At 43.0% G+C, this 13,775-nt stretch overlaps 1 protein-coding gene and 1 long non-coding RNA gene across 8 annotated transcripts in view; one reads left to right on the top strand and one right to left on the bottom strand.

The window, feature by feature from the left end:
* The window catches only part of LOC130273367 (uncharacterized), a 50,996-nt gene extending 49,367 nt beyond the window's left edge, over positions 1–1,629 (bottom strand). The window contains exon 1 of the long non-coding RNA XR_008843969.1: positions 1,532–1,629. This is a non-coding gene — a long non-coding RNA (uncharacterized LOC130273367). The remainder of the gene's footprint in view (positions 1–1,531) is intronic.
* NEK10 (NIMA related kinase 10) overlaps positions 1,350–13,775 on the top strand; it is a 332,382-nt gene continuing 319,956 nt past the window's right edge. For 5 of the 7 annotated variants that reach the window (XM_056520060.1, XM_056520055.1, XM_056520056.1 and 2 more), the window contains exon 1: positions 1,441–1,589. The gene's annotated coding sequence lies outside the window, so the exon portion shown is untranslated. Of the gene's footprint in view, positions 1,402–1,440; positions 1,590–1,662; positions 1,791–13,775 lie in introns of those variants that run through there. The other 2 variants (XM_056520053.1, XM_056520052.1) reach the window with 2 other exon arrangements.

Raw genomic sequence — 13,775 nt, 5'->3', positions numbered from 1 at the left:
CAAACTAACTGTTTGACTTGTGCAGAAAACAGAGCAGAGCCACCTAGTGGCCATTTTTTTCAATCACATTAAAAACATATAAAGGCTGGGAATTTTAACAGCAAGTAAATAGCAAAGTGTCTTATAATTACATAAGGAACAATATATTAAAAGTTTAGCTTAATGAGAGATACTCTTGAATACCACTGCCAGAAGGGACCTATGGATTAAGGAATCAAGATGGCCAGCCGCCTACAGGAAGACTGTTTAGGCAATGAGGTACAAGAGCACAGCAACCAAGATGTAGGAATCAGGACAGAGCTACATCCTTGTCCTTTAAGAAGAAGCCATTCACAGAATTTCAGTAAGTAAAAAATTGAACTGTTAGCTATTTATGAACACATCTCTTTGATAAACTTGGGGGAAGCACAAGATACAGTGGTCCCTCAACATACGATGGTAATTTGCTCCAAACGACCCATCGTTTGTCGAATCCATCGTATGTTGAGGGCTTCGTGCAACATAAAAAGTGCATTTAATACTCACCTGTCCCCGCTGCTCCGGACCGCGTCCTCACCGCTCCCGATGCTGTCCCAGGGGCTCCCGATGCTGTCCCAGGGGCTCCCGATGCTGTCCCGCTGCTCTGGCGTCTTCTTCGAGATCCTCCGGCTCCTTCCGTCTCGCTTTCTGGTGACGTTATTACGTTGGTGCGCAGGGATGGCGTGCACACGACGTAATTATGACGCCGGAAAGCGAGGCCCAGACCCTGGAGAAGATGCGGAAGATCGCGAAGTGGACCCGGAGCAGCGGCAATAGGTAAGTGAACCTGTCCGGGATGCTTAAACTGCTATCCAACAGCAGCTTAAGCATTTTGCGCTGTCGGATAGCAGTTAATGCGATGGCCCCGACAAATAAAAGCATCGTATGTCGATGCTGACATCGACATGCGATAGCCTCTGAGATGCCATCGTATGTCTATTTCATCATATGTCGGGGCCATCGCATGTCAGGGGGTTACTGTACTTATGCCCAGGAAAAGGGTAATAAGAACTTGATTGATACAGATGATGATAATCCCCACCCATTGGCACCCTACCTACAGAGCCCATGGTGAGGGATAGATTTGTTATATCTTGCTAGACCCAGAAGGTAGGCATTATCTTATACCAGTGTTCCCCAGCCTGTGGCTCTCCAGCTGTTGAGAACTACATCTCCCATCATGCCTTGACCAGCCAGACAGGGAGTTTTTCAACAGCTGGATAGCAACAGGTTGGGCAGACTGCTGCACACTATTCCTCTGGAGTTGTCACACAGCTTTCCCTGACTGATTTCCAGCTTCACATAGGGGGACGACCGGTGTAGTGATGAATTGTGTGTCAGGACATTCCCTCTAGAGGGCAGCACTGATACAGCGGGACCCAGGTGAGGAGACTGCAGGTGCTCTGTGTGTGGGCGGGGTGCTCCTGTCTCGCCCCGCCCTCTCCTCTGCGTCATTTTGCCTTTTTTTTTTTTTTTGTTCCTCTCGTCCCGTCATCACTGTTTACACCGTTACCTGGGAGACCGGCAGCCGGGACCCGCAGCGCGGCCACCGAGCACCGGCACCGCAGAATGTGAGTACACGGGGGTTTACCGGGCGGGAGTGGGTGAGAGCTATACCCTTCACAACCTCTGGCTGTCCTGGTGTATGCTGGGCGTTGTAGTGCACAGTACCTGTCACGTGCCCTCATACCAGTTTCTGGGCGATCACTTGTAGACTCCTCAGGAATGACAGGACCTTCCTGCCCTTCATACAGGGGACATTAGGAACATTTGTGAGTAATAATACAAGGAGCTTATATGTTATAGATCTGCAAAATGTTCAGCAGCAGAATATTAGTGTGAATGGTCACCCATGGGAATTATGTCCAGTAAGTCCCTCTACATTTATTTGGTCCCTCCCGCCATTGCCCTGGTTTATGTCATATATTATATTGGAATTAAAGGGGATATACCCCTCCCAATGCTGGGTTCACAGGACAGAGGTTCTGCACAGAATTCCGGGTGCATTGCATTTTTATTGGAATTTTTGGGTTTCCGTGCAGAATGATGGCAAAGTTTCCACAGTTTGCATGACAAAGCAGAATCCCCATTGAAACTGGTACAAAATGCAATACACTTAAAATTCTGTGCAGAAATTCCAAATCAAAATGTCCTTCGTGTGAGTCTAGCCTAATAGAAGGGATGGTACATAGTCTTCCACTGTTAAAGGGGTTCTCCTCTGCCCCAGTGTCCAGAATGTTTTGTTCCGAACGCTGGGTGCGGGCTTCGGGGGGCGTGATGTCACGGCCATGCCCCTCATGATGTCACGCAACGCCCCCTCAGTGCAAGTCTATGGGACCATGACTGAACAACAATACCCCCAAACCATGACTGAAAACACCACCATACCATACCAGAACAATACCCCCATACTGTGACTAAATAACGCCATAACAGAGAAGAACAATACCCCCATACCATGAATGATTAATACCCCCGTACCATATCAGAACAATACCCCCATACTGTGACTATATAACAACGCCATAACAGAACAGAACAATACCCCCATACCATGAATGATTAACACCCCCGTACCATACCAGAACAATACCCCCATACTGTGACTGAATAACAGTTTTCCCCAGTCCCCCCCCCCCCCCCCTGCTGTAATATTGTAATAAGATATATGTATGTATATATATATATATATATATATATATCATATCTAGGGTATACCAGAACAGACCAATATTGCCATACCGTGAATGAATAACAATGCCATATACCAGAACAACACCGCCATACCGTGACTGAATAAAGCCACCATACCAGAACAAGACAATACCGCCATACCTTGACTGAATAACAACGCCATACCAGAACAAAACAATACCACCATACCATGACTGAATAACAACGCCATATTAGAACAAAACAATACCGCCATACCATAACTGAATAACAACACCATACCAGAACAAAACAATACCGCCATACCATAACTGAACAACAACGCCATACCAGAAAAAAACAATACCCCCATACTGTGAGAGAATAACAATGCCATACCAGAGCATAACAATAATGCCATACCATGACTGAATAACAATGTTATAACAGAACAATACCGCCATGCTGTGACTGAGAAGCACCACCATACCAGAACAGAACAATACCACCATACCAGAGGGTGGATGTGTTGGCACTGTGTGGGGGCCCTGCTCGCGGTATCCAGAATCTAGCCCAGCCTGGCCAGTCTGGGGGTGTCGGCACTCTGGCGCATTATTAAAAGTAGTAGGGTGGAGCGCTCTTTTACCAGCCCAGGTGGAGGGAGAGGGGTGGTGTCCCTGAGTGAAAGTAGCGCTAAGTATCCTCAGTCTCCTTACCTCTTCCCTCACGGCCTGCTGCTGGTGAGGTGCTGGGCATGCCCAGAGGCCAGAGGCAGCGCTTACAACTAAAGTGCGCCGACTCCTCTCCAGCCTCCATTTCTTCACCCCAGTGAGGTATGGCCACTCGGCGCCCATCACCTCAGGCCCTAGGAGCAGACACACCAGTATGATGAGGAGATGGGGGGGGGGGGGGTGTCTGTCAGGGGAGCGCAAGCAGTGCTGCACTCCTCCAGTATGAGAACGGGGGGAGGATGTATCAGTCAATGCAGTGCAAGCAGCGCTCCTCCAGTAGGGTAGAATGCAGCAGGGGGGGGGGGGGATGCCACGCTTCTCCAGCATTATCAGGGCTCGGGCGGGTAGAGATGGGGAGCGCTATCATGTTTTTTTTAGAGCAACATTTTAGAGCAAAACCACCAAAAATACACCAGCCCAGATTTAGATTAGTTTTTGGTGTGTGTGGGGTGAAATTTCAGAAAATGTGTACCCTGCCCTGCGACCATTTAATACATTTGCTGCCCGTAGGCATTACCATCACACAAAAAAGGTGTACAAATATGTTTCACCTACACATACAATGATAAATGCCCCTGTATTCTATGGGTCAGTACAGTTATGGCAATGCCCAATTTATGTTTTTTTTTTTTTTTTTTTTTCTTCCGTTTTAAGTTAACATATTTTGACTTTTTTATGTTGCCATATTCTGACAGCTATAATGTTTTTTTATTTGCAGGCTGACCAAGCAGCCTTGCAGGATGACATTTTTTTTACTATTCATTTATTTGTTGTATAAAAAAACCTTTTTTTTTTCCTTTTGTAGTCCGCTTAGGGAACTTGAACCTGTGATTGTCTGATCTCCATGATCTGTACTGCTGTATGCTATACCTGTCATTTACATATTGACTGGCTTGTGTATCTTGCTCTCCAATAGACCGTACATGGAGGGGACGTGTCGCGCAAAGATAGCCGGTGTTCAGAACACTGGGGTGCAGGGCAGGAGATTGCGGGAGGTCCAGGCGGTTGGACCCACCACAGTCAAACACCTATCCCATATCCTTTGGTTAGTGGATAAGAAAAGTACTAGTGTTCTACTTTAAGGGTCCTCACAAGCAAAAGATATATATTTCTGTCATTAACACTATAGTTACAATACAGTACAATAAAGACGCTGATAAATCCTTAAAAAGGTCTCAATGAAACGCCAGGAGAAATAATTTTGTTCTTTGTACATAGTTAGTTCTGCGTCAGCTGAAGTGGTCAGTAATGACATCTTATGCTACATTGTCTGAATTCCCCCTGCTAATCCTAAGATCAGATGGCTATTCGTTCCTCTCACATGTTTTAGGCTATGTTTTCGTTTTTCATGGCGGGAGAAAGGGTTTTAACCCCTTAAAGAAGATGTCTAGCGGTGATCAACTTATCCCCTATCAGCAGGATAGGGCATAAGTGTTTGATCGTGGGGGGTCCGACTGCTGGGACCCCCCCCCCCCCTGGGACCCCCCCCCCTTGCTTCCTTCATTTTTAACAAGGCCTCTGCAAAATGAAAGAAGTAATCTGATTGGTTGCTATGGGCAACTGGGTAAATATTCCTTTGCACAGGTTTTGATAAATCACCCCCACAGTGTTTGTGTGTCTCCGCCTCTCCCATAGAGATGAATAGAGGAGGTGTATTTGTGCTGGGTATTAAATGCGATCTAACAGAGCAGAGTCAGGGCCCCGCGGATAGGGGATAAGTTAATTACCGCTGGATATCTTCTTTAATCCCTTAAGGACAAAGCGTTTTTCTGTTTTTGCACTTTCATTTTTTCCTCCTTACCTTTTAAAAATCAAAACCTTTCAATTTTGCACCTAAAAATCCATATGAGGGCTTATTTTTTGCGCCACCAATTCTACTTTGTAATGACATCAGTCATTTTACCCAAAAATCTACGGCAAAACAGGAAAAAAAATCATTGTGCAACAAAAATGAAGAAAAACACCATTCTGTAAATTTTGGGGGCTTCTGTTTCTACGCAGTAAATTTTTTCGGTAAAAATGACACTTTGGGTTTTTACTAGTGAGAAAAGTTATTTCAGACTTGCAGGATTCCTCTCTATTTACTATTGGGAAAAGTCGGGAACATTTTCTGACCAGCTTTTTCTAGGTGGATATTTCCAGCTATTTATCCACAGGATTTTCTGTGAATTCAATAGTAAATCGGTCTAGCTGCGAAACCACTCCCCTTGTTGGTCTGACCACTCCCCTTTGTGACATACCACGCCCCTTTTCGGCTTTTCACAGTGCAATGTTGGGTTTGTCGGATTTTCCAGGCGCACACTGGCGCAGACATGTCGCAGGCACTCTGCGCCAAAGTAACCAGACCAAAACGGTTTCAGCGTAGTAAATGAGGCCCTTTATCTTTATTCTGTAGGTCCATAAGATTAAAATGATACCCTAGGTTTGATATTGTCGTACTTTTGAAAAAATCATGAATACATGCGTGAAAATTTATACATTTAAAATTGTCCTCTTCTCACCCCTATACTTTATATATTTTTCCGCGTACGGGGTGGTTTGAGTGCTCTTTTTTTGCGCCGTGATCTGAAGTTTTCATTGGTACCATATTTGTTTTGATCAGACTTTTTGATCGCTTTTTATTCCTTTTTTTTAATAGTATAAAAGTGACCAAAAATACGCTATTTTGGACTTTTTAATTATACGCCATTGACCGTGCAGTTAAATGAACTAATATTTGTATAGTTCGGACATTTACACACACAGCGATACCACATATGTTTATATTTATTATGTTTATACATTTTTTTTTACATGGAATTTGGGAAAGGGGGGGGGGATTTAAAGGAAAGGAACAGGTAAATGTGTGTGTTTTTAAACTATTTTATTTTTTATTTTTTACACTTTTAGTCCCCTTAGGGGACTTTTAGAAGGAATCATTTGATTTCTCATACAGATTAATTTAGTTTCATAGAACTTTTGCACTTTTTTATTCTTCACAGGGGACTATTTATTTATTTATTTTTTGATTGCATTTACCATTCAGTGCTATGCATATGCATAGCACCGATCAGCATTATCAGTGATCTACTTCTTTGGTCTGCTGGAAGACAGACCAGAGGACAACACTCTGTGATGACAGCTGGAGGCAAGTAAGAAACGCTCCGGTGGCCATCTTAAATCATCATTCACCCAAGATTGCACTGTGGATGGTCTAATAAATCCCCCCGAGCCCCGCAGATACTTCAGATGCTGTGTTTAGCATTCATCACGGCATCTGAGAGGTTAATGGTGGTCATCAGCAGGATCACCAATATCCAACATTATTGGTGATAGCAGCCGGAACTCATGTGCTATATAGCGAGCGCTGCTCCTACACTCTCTTCATAGCCACGCCTTTAAATTTGCGGCACTGTGCAGTTACTCGCTGCAGTTCTGTACATTTATAGCACGGGTCCTTATGGGGTTAAAGGGGTTATCCAGGATTACAAAAACAAAGCTGATTTTTTTTTTTTGTAGCTCAGTTCCATTGAAGTGAATGAAACTGAGTTGTAATACCACATACAACCTGAGGAGAAATGAGGTGCTGTTATAAGAAATTTCTTACCCTGCAGTCAGATGCTAGTTGCTAGTATATCGTAATAAAGTAGAATTTCTAAATACTGTACGCTTACTGTACGTTTAACTCGTGTCATTTAAGTGGCTTGTTTTTTTTTTTATCCATTGAAAACTGAGCTGCAGAACCACACCCAACCTGGAGACAGACAGGGAGTGGTCTTTTAAAGAAATTATCTCTGTTTTTTGATTCCTGGATAACCCCTTTAAACCAAAATCAGAAGTAGGTCCAAAAGGTGCAAATCTTTCCATTATAGTCTATTCATTATAATGAGCAAAATACTAACCAAAATATTGTCTGTGAACCCAGCCTAAATAACAATAACACAAAATAAGAATGCCACTAAAATGCATGTAAGAGAAAAACCGAAGGAAAAAAAAAATAACAAACACACAGGGCTTTTCTTGGGAGGGATTCCTTTTTTTTTTTTTTAACATGTCAGTGTACCCTAATGATAAATAAAAAATATTCAATAGTTACTGCCACTGTTGTTCTGTTGGAACTCACTGCTTTCTGGTCACATGTTGACAAGCAAATATTGCCCCCAAGTTGGGTCACCACAAAGTTATTGAGGAGGTAGTTTAGCATTTTTTTATTTACTTTTCAGAATCGAAAACCTCCTTCACATTTTTTTGGGCACTTTTGTATTTTTTGCATGGAAAACATGCTAAATGTTTTTTAGACAAACATTTTTAACTTTTTTTTTTTCCAGAGAAAAACATACAGAAAAATTCCTGAAACACACCACCATACCTAGAACATGCTGTGTATTGTATTGGGTAGGTAGGTAGGTCACTCTAGTAGATAGACAGTTCCCCTATTAGGTAGGTTCCACCCTAGTAGGTAGTTCCCTTCCATTTCTCCACTTGGTTTATTTTGCCGAATCAGCAGTTTTATAGTTTTTATGAAAGTAAATCTGGGTGGCACAGCACCACAATATAAAGTATAAGGAACCAGTGTAAACACATAGTAACACTTTATGCATTATCAAACACAGAGATAAGAACAACAAGGCCATAGCTCAATTTCAAGGACTCAATTAAATAGAAACTGGAAAACCAGAAACACAAAGATAAAGAAACATAAGAAAGAGAAAGGTAGAATAGTAGGAAAAGGAAAACCCCATATTATGTCCTCAGTTGCAATGGTCCCAAAGACCCCCTAAGGGTCGCCCACATATACCATGTCTTGTGCTGGAATGGATAGATTAAATCCTGCAGATGAGCAAGCGAATAGTGGGCCACCAAGAAAGTCTTCCTCTAAGGAAAAAACGTACAGCAAAACATTCTTTCTGGGGCTCAATGTCACGCCTGTCTACCCCAAAGAATAACTTAAGATCACCAATGATTTGATCTATGGTCAGAGCTGTTGGTAGGAGCTAGAGCCTCAAAAAAACACATCAATAAAAAGTAGAGGTAATGGTGTCAGAGGTAGACTCACTCCCCAGTGCCTAGCAGTATAGTCAAGCACCAAAGAACAAAAGGCCTGAGAGGAGCTACAGGTCCAAATACCATGGCAAAAGTCAGCTGCTAGTATTTTGCATTTGGAACATTGTAATATCCTATCTGGATCAAGGTCCAAGGCTGGAAAATGAAAGCCAAAATGATCCTTTTGCATAATTTAAAAAAAGATGTTTTCAAACCACTTTATTCTCACTTTATCATGTGGACTTGTTCAAAAATAAATCTAAAAAAATGTATTGCATAATGAGAAGTAGAAGTAAAGTGTTAGAATTTTAATTTAAACAAATTAAATTAAAATGGGGGCCTCACATTTCTCTACACTCCCACCACAGAGGAAGTTCATTTCTTTTTGAATTTCTTTTCTGTCTGTCCATGGTACTCTGCTGAAACCTTTGTCCATGTCAGAAACTGTCCAGAGCAGGAACAATTCCCCATAGCAAACCTATCCTGCTGGACAGTTCCTGACATGGACAGAGGTGTCCACAGAGAGCACCGTGGACTGACAGAAAAGAAATTCAAAAAGAAAAGAACTTCCTCTGTATTATACAGCAGCTGATAAGTACTGGAAGATTTTTTAACAGAAGTAATTTACAAATTTGTAAAAAAAACTGGGGATGTGCAGCTCACAATTAACTAGCCGAGGTAAGAGGGCTGTACACCTACACCTGGTGTTGTGATAAGGGAAACAAAACTAAAAAAGTAGCCAATCCCTCTAGGCTAGCATCAGTTGCCTGATACAATGATGTAATGGTAAAAATGACTGGATCGTGCTTCAATTATAATATGAAAGTGCAAATTTATTACACAATATAAAATACATATAAAAAATAAACAATAACTCCTCGAAACACAAGGGCCCTTGTGCCGAGGAAAATTACAATATAAAACTTATAAAACTTATACACACACCAATAGCTAGCATTGAGAATTTTTTAACAATGCAATAGTACTTTAAATCCGGCCTCCGATATTTCAAAAGGGTTAAATGTCCCTTAAAAGGTATGGATTCCAATTATACGTAAGGTAAAGTCCCATATAGGATATAGATTCCAAATTTTAAACGTAGAATAGGTAAATTATAGTTACCAGTCTGCAATACATCCCGATAGAAAGTCACCTTGAGTTGAAAATGTGGAGTCCGCACGGTCAGGTGGTACCAGACGCTGGCATGCGTCCTCGCGGCGGTCTGCCTGCCACAGACCAGCTGTAATAATAACCGCTTGCTGATGTTTCGCTGCAGATGGTAACCACACGATGAAGCAGATGCGGACTTCTAGGTAACTGGATGGTGGGTGACGTCACAGGCGCTTGGGCAATGCTGCCTGGAAGACGATTCCGGGAATGGTGTACTGCTTAGCAGAACTGGATCGGAGTTCGCCTTTGAATAGCCAGGTAGCGGTGATAAGAATATTATACATCACCGCTACCTGACTATTCAAAGGCGAACTCCGATCCAGTTCTGCTAAGCAGTACACCATTCCTGGAATCATCTTCCAGGCAGCATTGCCCAAGCGCCTGTGACGTCACCCACCATCTAGTTACCTAGAAGTCCGCACCTGCTTCATCGTGTGGTTACCATCTGCAGCGAAACATCAGCAAGCGGTTATTATTACAGCTGGTCTGTGGCAGGCAGACCGCCGCGAGGACGCATGCCAGCGTCTGGTACCACCTAACCGTGCGGACTCCACATTTTCAACTCAAGGTGACTTTCTATCGGGATGTATTGCAGACTGGTAACTATAATTTACCTATTCTACGTTTAAAATTTGGAATCTATATCCTATATGGGACTTTACCTTACGTATAATTGGAATCCATACCTTTTAAGGGACATTTAACCCATTTGAAATATCGGAGGCCGGATTTAAAGTACTATTGCATTGTTAAAAAATTCTCAAAAAATTCTCAATGCTAGCTATTGGTGTGTGTATAAGTTTTATAAGTTTTATATTGTAATTTTCCTCGGCACAAGGGCCCTTGTGTTTCGAGGAGTTATTGTTTATATTTTATATGTATTTTATATTGTGTAATAAATTTGCACTTTCATATTATAATTGAAGCACGATCCAGTCATTTTTACCATTACATCACTGTATCAGACAACTGATGCTAGCCTAGAGGGGTTGGCTACTTTTTTAGTTTAATTTACAAATTTGTTTAACTTTCTGCCACCAGTTGATAAAAAAAAAAAAAAATGTTTTCCACTTCTATTAAAAAATCTTAATCCTTTCAGTACTTTTCAGCTGCTGTATACTACAGAGAAAGTTGTATGGTTCTTTTCTGTCTGACTACAGTGCTCTCTGCTGACGCCTCTGTCCATTTCAGGAACTGTCCAGAGTAGGAGCAAATCCCCATAGCAAATCTCTTCTGGCACTACTCATGACCTGCTCACTACCATCCTTTCATGAATGCATGGTGGTGGCAGGCTGTGTTTTTTTTTTTCTCTGGCTGGGACAGGGAGGCTGGTCAGGGTTGCGGGAAAGCTCAATAAAGCTGTATATCCGGTGGCAAAATGTTATATATAGGGTAAAATAATGTTTTCTACTAGGTCCCGATTAGGGATCAATCGATATTGATTTTTTTGACCCGATACTGATAACCTGTGAACTTTCAGGCCGATAGCCAATAACTTATACCGATATTCCGTGCATTTCAATCCCCCCCCGGGCGATTTCAATCAATGAACTGCAGAGGGTTTTGCGGGGCCAGAGACCCCTGCCGCCACCACCCGCTTCTCTCCCCCTGTCTGTCCTGGGGTCCTGAGCCCAACCCCACCGCTTTGCACAATGGAGATGGAGAAGCTGCTGAGTGAGTTCAGCCCCAGCCGCCCCTCCACAGCCCTGCCCCGGCCCTGCACTCTGCTGCCCAGACTCACCGGCCTGGGGATATAATTCTAATTACCTGTTCCCGGGGTCCGCGCTACTTCTGGCTCCTGCGGCGTCCTGCGCTGTTGCTGTGCGCTGCGCAATGACGAGTGACGTCCTCATTGCGACGTCACTGTTAGTAGCACATTTACAGCTCAGGACGCCGCCAGAGCCAGAAGTAGCACGAACCCAGGGAACAGGTAATTATAAAACTGGGGATGCGGGAGGCAATGGGGCAGCGGCGGTCTCTGGCCAGAGGGGAGGCATTCGGGCAGCGGCGGTGGTTGGACTCAGGACCCCAGGACAGACAGGGGGAGAAAAGCGGGCGACGGTCTATGGCCCCGCAAAAGCTGCTGTAGTTCATTGATTTAAAGCGCCTTGATTATCGGCATGGTAATTGCCGATACTGATAACTTAGAAAATCGTGAATATCGGCCGATAATATCGGCCAAACCGATAATCGGTCGATCCCTAGTCCCGATGTCCTCTAGCCAGTCCTGTATAGTGTACAAAAGTTAGGATCATCCTGAGGAAGTCATAGCGATCCGTGCTCTAATAAGGCCTACTCATGTGCGATTCACTGAACTCTCGCAGGCCCAAAAGCAGCTTTGAGTCCAGGGAATAGCGCTGCTTCTGGGCATGTGCAAGACTTCAGTGAGCAGAGGGAGAAGAGCAGTGACATCGGGTTGTGCTCAGGCTTTTTCAGTGGGGCAAAAAAGTATTTAGTCAGCCAACAATTGTACAAGTTCTCCCACTTAAAAAGATAAGGCCTGTAATTTTCATCATAGGTATACCTCAACTATGAGAGACATAATGAGAAAAAAATCACATTGTCGGATCATTGTTATGCTGAAAGACCCAGCCAGGTTTCATCTTCAATGCCCTTGCTGACAGAAGGAGGTTTTCAATCAAAATCTCATCATACATGGCCCCATTCATTCTTTCCTTTACACGGATCAGTCGTCCTGGTCCTTTAGCAGAAAAACAGCCCCAAAGCATGATGTTTCCACCCCCATGCTTCACAGTAGGTATTATGTTCTTTGGATGCAACTCGGCATTCTTTCTCCTCCAAACACGACAAGTTGAGTTTTTACCAAAAAGTTCTACTTTAGTTTCATCTGACCATATGACATTTTCAAAAAGAATACTAGGAGTGTCGCTAAAAAAGACAATTTATTTCATATTATTAAAAACCACCAGAGAGAAGAAGTGCTTCCCAACACAGTGTGTAAGCAACAAAAATGATGACAGACAGCCGAGGAGTGACTTGCAAAAAATATTTCTGTCATGAGTCACAAGTCCTCAATACATGTACAAAATGTGTATGCACTCCTGATGGATATACGGGTGCATACACAACGTGTAATATACAGGAATATTTTCCACAAATTCTCTTCATACAGTCTATAGATACAAAAGAGCATATATATACACATGCGTTCCCAACTGGTTTCTGTCCTACATGCTAAATACTATGCATGGACGTCCTCAGGGGAACCTATATCACATAGTATACTGGTCAAAGTGTAAAGTTCTTGTAGATAGACACAATAGCCCAATGCAGTTATGTATAGATATTCTACACAGGCCAAAGCCCCTGCAACAAAAGGGAATAAAGTAAGATAGTAAATATTCTTACCCCTCCAGAGGCTATTTTTCTCTCATAGTAATGGAAGGTTATACTCACAAAACATAAGTGTGGAGTGTAGCCCTGGAACGAAAATAGCGGGGTGATATAGCATTTATATTGTAACTTACAGATCAGAATAACCGCTCCGGTGTATACTCACAATCTACGCCGAGTGGTATTAGCAAAAGCGCTCCTGCAGTGGCAGGAGGACGGGAGATGCTCCCGGCGTGCTGGTTTGGCTCGTGGTGAAGTCGGCGAGCTGCTCGGCGTAGATTGTGAGTATGTGAGATATGTATATATATATGCTCTTTTGTATCTATAGACTGTATGAACAGAATTTGGGGAAAATATTACTGTATACCACACGTGTATCTCACAGGAGTGCATACACGTTTTGTACATGTATTGAGGACTTGTGACTCATGACAGAAATATTTTTTGGATGTCACTCCTCGGCTGTCTGTCAGCATTTTTGTTGCTTACACACTGGGTTGGGAAGCACTTCTTCTCTCTGGTGGTTTTTCATAATATGAAATAAATTGTCTTTTTTAGCGACAATCCCAATATTCTTTTTGATTAATTCTGTCTGTGGGGTTTATATTTGAGGCAGTGTGGACCTCTCACTAATTACCACATCTTGTATACCATATGACATTCTGCCAGTACTCTTCTGGATCATCCAAATGCTCTCTAGCAAATTTCAGACAGGCCCGGACATGTACTGGCTTAAGCAGGGGGACACGTCTAGCACTGCATGACTTGAGTTCCTTGCTCTCTGCAGGTAATTCACTAGGTCCCCCTGTTTGGTTCTGGGATCTTTGC

The sequence above is a fragment of the Hyla sarda genome, chromosome 5, assembly GCF_029499605.1.
Source record: "Hyla sarda isolate aHylSar1 chromosome 5, aHylSar1.hap1, whole genome shotgun sequence".
Taxonomy (NCBI): Eukaryota; Metazoa; Chordata; class Amphibia; order Anura; family Hylidae; genus Hyla; species Hyla sarda.
This window is presented reverse-complemented; position numbering and strand designations above follow the sequence as displayed.